The sequence below is a fragment of the Coenobita brevimanus genome, chromosome 39 (genome assembly GCF_032717465.1).
Source record: "Coenobita brevimanus isolate Jiangsu-jjx chromosome 39, ASM3271746v2, whole genome shotgun sequence".
NCBI classification, from domain to species: domain Eukaryota; kingdom Metazoa; phylum Arthropoda; class Malacostraca; order Decapoda; family Coenobitidae; genus Coenobita; species Coenobita brevimanus.
Window position 1 is genome coordinate 29,793,143 of NC_136992.1, and position 8,957 is coordinate 29,802,099.

An 8,957-nucleotide genomic window follows, 5' to 3' on the forward strand; every position below is an offset into this window, starting at 1 on the left:
GGGGGTTGCATGACAATACTGTACTGTGATCCCCACTTTAACATATAGATGAGAAGCTTGGAACTTACCTTGTGACATCTTGTGGAGATCTCAGCCACTCAGCCTCAGCTACAGATAGGGCCCCTGCATCCATCATGTTTTGAGATAGCAGGATCTTCCCCTCTCACTAAGGAACCTTTGGGTAGTACCGGACTCCTCCATGGGTTAACACGCTGGTCTCACCCCTGATGGAAAGACACAGGTCAAGGGTGAGAGCGGTGAAAACAGAGTTATTTGCATCTCTTTTATAATTCCATCCATATACAAATTAAACAACCATGGAGACATGACATCCCCATTTCAATCCAACCTTTAGATAGAAAAATTCACTCAGTTCACCATCCACATGCACTGCAGCCTTAGCCCCCTCATACATACTCCTCATATCATTCAACAGCTTCCCATTTACTCCATATATTCTTAATATTTTCCACATTCCTTGCCTATTCACTCTGTCATATGCTGTGCCCAAATCCATGAAGGCTACATAAAACTTTTTTCCCATCTCTAGAAGCTTTTCCAGAAAACATCTTGGGATTAATATCTGATCTACACAACCTCTTCCCTTCCTAACACTTCCCTGTTCTCCAACTAATTCCTCTGTTATTTCCTTAACTCTATCAATAAGTATCCTAATCATATACTTTTCCTAGTACATTAAGATGACAAATGCACCTGTGATTACCACACACTTCTTTTCCCCCTTTCCATTGTACTGTACTGTACAAGGGAATAACTATACCCAACTTCCAATCCTCAGAGACTCTACCTTCCTCCCAGGCCAATCTGCACATCTTCCATATCCATTCTACTACTATCTCTACCCCGTGCTTCAGCATTTCACCGCACACTCCATCAATTTTGGGGGTTTCTCCATACTGACTTTCTTCATAGCTTCCACTACTTCCATCCTACTGATCTCTTCCTTATCCCTTCTCATTACCCTCCTCCTCTCAGCCATTCCCTGTTTTGTTTCATTTGATTTTTAAAGGCTCCAACACGCTTGCACGTGCCGGCCTTGGCCACCTAATGGCGACTCCACTCTACTCTATCTCTGGCAGCTTCCCAATTCAGTTCCTTATCCCTGAGGTCACACTCAATGACCTCGTCCCAGGTCTTTTTCGGTCTACATTTCGCAACCCCACCCATAACGTTAACATATCTTACTCTCTGCACCCAATTTTCATCCACCATCCTCTCCACATGCCCAAACCATTGCAATCTACCTCTCCTCATCACAACACCAATAGACTCCAGTCCTAACCTACGTCTCAACTCTTCCACTGTAAACCTAGCCCCCCTGGGCCTTGCACTGAAGGACCCACTGCACATCCACCTAATCATTGTCTATTTCTGTATGTTTGAGCTTAGGGATATCCTCTTCCTTTACTGCCCAGGTCTCACAACCATACAGCATTACACTCCTAACACATGCCACATACAAAGATCCCTTGGCATGGAGGAAGAGTCCTCTCAATGTCAGAAGAGGCAACAGCTCCCTGAACTTCTTCCAACCACTCCTCACTCTAGCCACAGAGCTAGCTCCAGCCCCACCTCCAGCACATAGCATGTCTCCTAAATAACAAAACTCTTACACAAACACACACTCAAGAAACTCACCAGTATTACTTTCATTCTCTATGGTAAACATTTCCTGAAAGTGTTCTCTGCATCTGCTCGCTTTTCCTTCCTTCTCCACTAGCGATCCGCCTTTTTTATCTTTAACTCCCCTGCTACCCTCTTTATCACCCTGTCTATTTTTACCTCCTTCCAGAACAATTTCATACATTCCATCCACATTACAAATTCCTTCCAAACTTCTTATCCAATCTCTTCTTACTCACTTATTATTTCACCTCTTTTCTTCTCTACATAAAACTCTCTATTCCATCATTCAACTTCCTCCACGCCTCTGCTTCCCATTCACTAACTATATGCTTGTTTCTTTTGAGCCATGGCTTGTCTCACCTCTTCATTCCACCATGCTGTTCCTTGCACCCCCTTTTGTCCTCTCTTCACCCCCGTACCACCTCTTATCTTACACAGATTTCTTCTGTGAATACTTTGCACACACCTTCCTCCTTCCCCATCTGCTCATCATATTTACCTAATTGCTCCTCTGCCACTTTTTTATATTCTGACTTTTTTTTCATCCTCTTGCAACCTTTCTACCCTCTTTGTATGGACTGCTTCCTCCTGCCCTTCTCTCCTTCTACTTATCCATCGCATTTGTACAGTCCCCAAAGGTTTGAATGATTTTTTCTCTCTCTCTTTCTCTTCCCCTGAAACTCAACAACTGATGTTTGACTGTACAGTACTTGGTGACTGTCACAGATCCACTGTCATACTCTGCGTGCCACAAGCTTTCAGGGTTTGTGCAGTTCACATCACAGGAGGGTGCATGTGCATTGTTTTAGCCCTGTTCATTTATTTTTTTTTATTTTTTTTTTTTTTTTGATCCCCCTACTTTTTCCCAGTCCTTGCTCAAGATGCCTGGGAGAATCATGTCATGTGAGGAAATGGTCAGAATCCATACTTTACAAGTTAAAGAAGCTGTCAGACTAAGTGCAACACTGCAGATTGAAGGCTGCATTAAGCTGACTGCCAGCTGTTAACTCCTGCCAATAAATCTATGTTCTGGTTGACCACACAAGACTTATAAGGTCACAAATACTCTTTTGAGATGAGACGTACTCAAGACCCCTAACATAATAGCAGAAGAGTTACAAAGAAACCACTATGATATCCTGGGAAATAACATCACATCACATCATTCAACATCATCTTCAAGAAGAGATGAACTGGCCTGTTGCCATGATGCCAGAAAAAATGCACAAGGCCCATCTTGAATCTGACCACGAATATCACCCCTGCACACCATGTGCTCATCATGTGATACAATGGGAGCTCCTTCCACTGTGCTAGAGTGAGTGATGCTAAATAAACAAACAGTCAACAGGGATGACCATCAGTAAACCTGGAAAACCATGGAAAACCCAAACCATGTTATGAGATGGGCCTGTTTTACTGGTGTTACGGGAAGTAGTAGTTTGTATTTCCTCCCACAGTATGTTTCAATGAACAGCAACCTATATCTGCAGGTGTGATAACAGCATTGGCATGCAGTTTATGACATTCATGGTTATAACATCTTTATGATAGATTGGGCACTGTGTCCTTGGTACAAAAGGTACTCACATGCTTAAGTGATGACAATATTCACACTATGTATTGGTCAGAGAACATCCAAGACCTGATTCCAGTTGAAAATACTTGGTCACACATGAAGCAGAGCCTTAATTCTCAGGATACTTATGTACCCCACCTGACAAAAGCCACCAAGAAAATGTGGATGCAAGACTAAAGTGTGGAATACTTTCAGAGTCTTTCTAATTCTATGCCAAAGGGTCACACACAATAAAGTCTGGACTGTCGGATATTTGCTGAGTGGTTAGCAATAGTTTATATACTCGTGTGTGTGTGTGTGTGTGTGTGTGTGTGTATACCGGTATATATACTGTGTGTGTGTGTGTGTGTGTGTGTGTGTGTGTGTGTGTGTGTGTGTGTATATATATATATATATATAGAGAGAGAGAGAGAGAGAGAGAGAGAGAGAGAGAGAGTCACCCTGATGAAGATACTGCCTAAGTCATTTTTTTGGCAATTTCTGGATTTTGGCCTAAAACAATTCTTCATCATGTGGTGCACCTATTGGTATAGTTGCCTTTGCCAAGTCTAGGGTGTGAGTGGTCTAAAATGTGCGTCAAGTTTCTGCCAAAGTCATTGAATATTAAGAAAATGATTTTTTTTTTTTCAATTTCCCAAAAAGTAGAAAAAATGACTTAGGCAGTTTCTTTATGAGGGTGACGATATATATATGTATATACGTGGTTTAGTGGGTAATAAAGGTGCTCCAATCGGATTGAGCCAGTGAAGGTTTATATCCAAGGGGTGGTTGGGGTTTATTGCTCACGTAATGCCACTCAGGGATGAGTGAGGCTGGTCACTCTCATCTGAAATGCCAGGACCAACTTTCCTAGCCCCGGGCTCCTACGCTCCTCATGGGGCAACATAGGATTAGATGAGATACCAGTGTGTGTGTATATATATATATATATATATATATATATATATATATATATATATATATATATATATATATATATATAGCAACATTGGGTCTGGTTAGTACTTGGATGGGTGACTGCCTGGGAACACCAGATGCTGTTGGCATAACGTTGTCCCTACGTGTCAAGTGGGGTTGGTGGAGGATTAGTGCCCCTCCCTGTAAAACAATTAACTCTAAGCCCTTGGCCACCCTGTTTGGGATACATGGCGTCTGGCAATGAATGAATGAATGAATGAATATTTATATATATACAGTATATATAAAATAATTAATATATATATATGTATATAAAATAATATATATATATATATATATATATATATATATATATATATATATATATATATATATATACGGAGCCTCTGTGGTACAGTGGTAAAGTGTTCATTTTCGCACACTGAAGAACGAGGGTTCGCGCCCCATCAGGGTAATAAACTTTGGGAGCGTTCTTCTGGCCACGTACTGCATTGACGGACACCAGGGGTGCTGTGGCTGAACCAGTGTCGCATACTATAAAGTATGCTTGCACCCAGTCAGCTTGCGCGGGCTGATTACACTTGGTTCACAGACTACACACAGATCCAAAGCCACTCCAACACAACAATTACACTTACAAGCACTTCTCACCCTACATACAATCTCTACCAGACAGCCTAAGCCACTTTGTAGAGATACGTTGGCCGTATTGTCCCCACTTCAGTAGGGGTAGGCCAGTCCTGCAGTGGACACTCAAACGGGGTGATGAGATGAGATGAGATATATATACTGTATACATGTACTGTATATATATATATATATATATATATATTTTTTTTTTCACCATAAAATAATTGTCACACACACACATGCACACACACACACAGATAAGGAGTATTGCAATAGCAATACTTTTTGAGGTGAGTGTACATCTGAGGGTTTACTGCTGACATAATACCACACAGGAAAGCAAATGGCCAGCTTCACCTTGCCTAGAGCGAGTATGCTTGCTCTGAGCGTCTACACTCCTGATGGGGTAATACTGGGTTGGGTTTACATCCGTTGGGTGGTTGGAGCTTAGGCAAACCATAACCGGGTGCACCAGTATGTCCCATTGTCTCAGCAGTGGGAACTTTACTACACAAATTGGCAGGAGCTTTGGCCAAGACAATTTATGGAAAAATAGGTACAATCAGTGGCTGCAGCTTGAACCATTCTGGGGACTGTATTAAGATTAAACCAATAAGCATCAGGGACAAGCAACAAGCCAGGTTTGAGGTAGTATCCTTATTCAATAACGTGCCCACTGATAAGGCGTTGGATGTATTGTGTAGTACTCTTGGTAATGATGATGTACTACCTGTTCCTGTGTCGGATTTTATTGAACTAGTGAAGATTTGTGTGTCTTCTCGTAACTTTGTTTTCAATTACTCGTTTTATACACAAGGGGCTGGGATGGCAATGGGTTCCCCGCTCAGTACTATCCTTGCCAATTTACTTCTAGAACATTTAGAGGTCAATGGTTTTAATAATGTTGTTCCTAAAGAAGTGACATGGTACACTGTAGGTATGCAGATGTTGTTATGGTGATAATACCTCGTAGAATAGATTTTGTAGCTCTTACGGATAGGTTAAATAGAGTAGAGGATGGCATTCATTTTCTGCCACAAAGCATGACCAGAGATTGCCATATCTGGATATACTTTTAATTAAGGATGAGAATTTAAAGTTCAAAGTTTTGAGAAAAATGGCCAACAAAAATGACCGCGCATTTTTATTCTGCAACGAACAGGAGAACTAAACAAGATGTCCTCATAGGGTTTTATCTTCGAGAGCTAAGGATTTGTTCGGAGGAGTATCTGGAAGAACACGATTTCATTTACAAGACTTTCACGGACCTAAACTACCCTTCCTACTTCATCCTCAGGACAACAAGAAAGGCCACTGATATTAAAGAGAGAACAGGGTGTATGGGGTTGAATAGAAGAAATGTTTTTCCAAACAATTCTGTGTCCCTGAATGTTTCACGCATGATGTCTGGGACTGGAACAGAATGGTAAGGACTGCTTCCACCACAATTTTGGGGCTGGTTAAGCATCAGGGGGTCAGACAGGGATAGTGTAAGGCCGGGGCTTATCATATGCCATGTAAAGACTGTGAACAATCATATACTGTACACGAGAAACTTTTCTGGGGTAGAATAAAGAATAAGTGAACATAAATATGATGTTAAGAGGTTAAATATGAATAATGCAATTGTTAGACGTAGGTGGGATACTGACGATAAAACTGACTGGGAGGACGCTAAGTTCACCAGATATGAAAATGACATACAAAGGATGGTGTCATGAATCTGCTTATATAGAGATACTTAATGATTTTAACCATCATCATCATCATCCAGACCTCCTTTCCCACCCTAGCGCAGGGTGAGGAGTAGCAACGTCCAGACAGCCCAAGTCTGCCCAGTTCAATGGATCACGTTACCATTCACTCATCATTCATGCCCCCAGAATCCTGGCTCTATCTTTGTGGTAGATGGGGGCACCCATCACCCACTAACTCAGTGTAAGGACGCCTTGTGGTCTCTGCACTGAATGATGAGCCAAATGGTTCCCTGTACCCAGGAAACCATTTACTACGCTTGGTGGTAACCATATAACTGGGGATTTTGGCCAAGTTAAATGTCCCCCAGATTCCCCTATCTAAAATCCGTTAATCATGGCAAATAATTTTAACCAAAACAAGGGATTTTTTTGTATTGGCCAAACCACCAGCATAGTGTACTTATTAACTAGGGGGAAGCCTGACTAGCCCAATTACACTGATAAGATTCTGTTTTCATTGTTTCATTGTGTCATGAGTTCCTCGGCCTGGATTATTTAAGTCACAACATTACCACTGTGTGTTATTCCTGAGGAAGCCTGCTAGGTGAAAAGTTGAAAAAAACAGGTCCCTTCTATGCACTTGGTGTTCTCATCTACCTTAGTATGATACTATTGCACTTTGCTTTGTGGTTGAAGTAAATGCAGAATTTTATGTTATACAGTACATAAAAAAGTAATACAGTACTGTACTTTATTTTCTCAAGACACCATTTTTCTCTTAATTTACCACTTACTTTCAGTTTTCATGCATTACATAAATTTATAAAAAAAATCTCTTTTTTTCAGTTGCCTTTCATTAAGTCTTCTTGGCCAGTTGGCCACATTATCATGAAATTTGAAATAGCTGCACAATAACACCATTTGCTTCACATAAAAGTGACATTATTAAAAATATTTTTAAAACTCTGAAAAAGAAAAGTGCAGCCTACAAGACGAGACTACTAGAAACGTGGCATACCATGATATGCTGTGTACCCATTGTAACTAGCGTACTAGTAAAGCATTAGCATATATTTCTACTGTTATATATAGGATAAGTCTGATATCCAGGTACTGAATACTGGCACCAATTATGAAGTCACTTACTACTGCATAACTTTAGTAGGGTATTGGGCTGACCAATAGCTAGAAGTCGTCTTTTTAACAATGAGTATTCATGAATGCATTCATGAATACTTTCTTCAAGTACTCGTATTCGCATTCAAAGTCAGTTTTCCTTGTATTTGTATTCAGAGACATTTCCAAGTACTCGTATTCAAATGTTAATCTCTTGTATTCACTCTATCCCAGCTCCCAAGTAACAAAACTTTTCTAAACGCTCAAAAGACACACCAGCATGATCAATCCATTCACGCCTGACAATCTCCATGTGCTCTCCCCGACACACCTCACACACGAAATCAGCATTATCTTCCAGTTTACCTCTAATACCACTACATCTCTTATGCACCCACTTATCACAAATACTGCACAAGATGGAATTACTTCCCATGCCCTTGTGGCAAACCACACATGGCCACTCTCCCTTTGCTTTAAGTGTACTACCACCAGCCATAGGTACCATCACTTTTGTTTTATCTGCCTTAACTCTCAAGCCCTTGTGCCCCATACCATCTCTCCACTTCCTAAATCTGTCCTCCACCTCCCTTTCATTCTTTGCAATCAACACTAAGTCATCAAACATAAATCTCCCATGCGCATCCAATTCTGAAGTCACATGAGAGAGCTTCAAGCACCATGATAAACAGTAAGGGGCTCAAGACTGACCCCTGATGCACCCAACAATCATGCAATCCTCAAATCTCCATTCACTCTTACCTGGGTGCAAGCACCCACATACATAGCCAAAACCACTCTAACCAGCCACTCCTCAATCCCAAGTTTTTTCATTGATCACCTCACCACCTCTCTAGGGACACTGTCAAAGGCCTTCTCCAACTCAACAAAAACAAAGTACAGATCCCTTTCCTTTCCTATGTATTTTTTCTGAAACTGTCAGACAATGAATACAGCATTAGTGGTCCCTTTGCCTGGCATAAACCCAAACTGCATCTCATCAGTATTCACTCTTTTGCTTATCAGAACTTCTAGAACTCTCTCTCAATTACCTTCATTATCAGGTTCAAAAGATTTTATGCCACTCTAATTTCCTCTTTTCTAGGCATCACCCTTCCCCTTGTACACATTTACAATCACACTCTGCAGCCTGGGACAACATATCATATATAATCAAATTTATCAGATCAATAACTACCATAAACCCACTCCTAAATCTCCTGAGGTCTTCAACACTTCAGCAGTCAACCCTGACACACCTGCTACCTTCTCAAACTATATCCTGTCTATTGCCCTGCACACAGCAGCACATCAATCAAAGGCTATGGAACAAAATATGGATCTACTGACTCCAAACCTTCCAAGTTTCG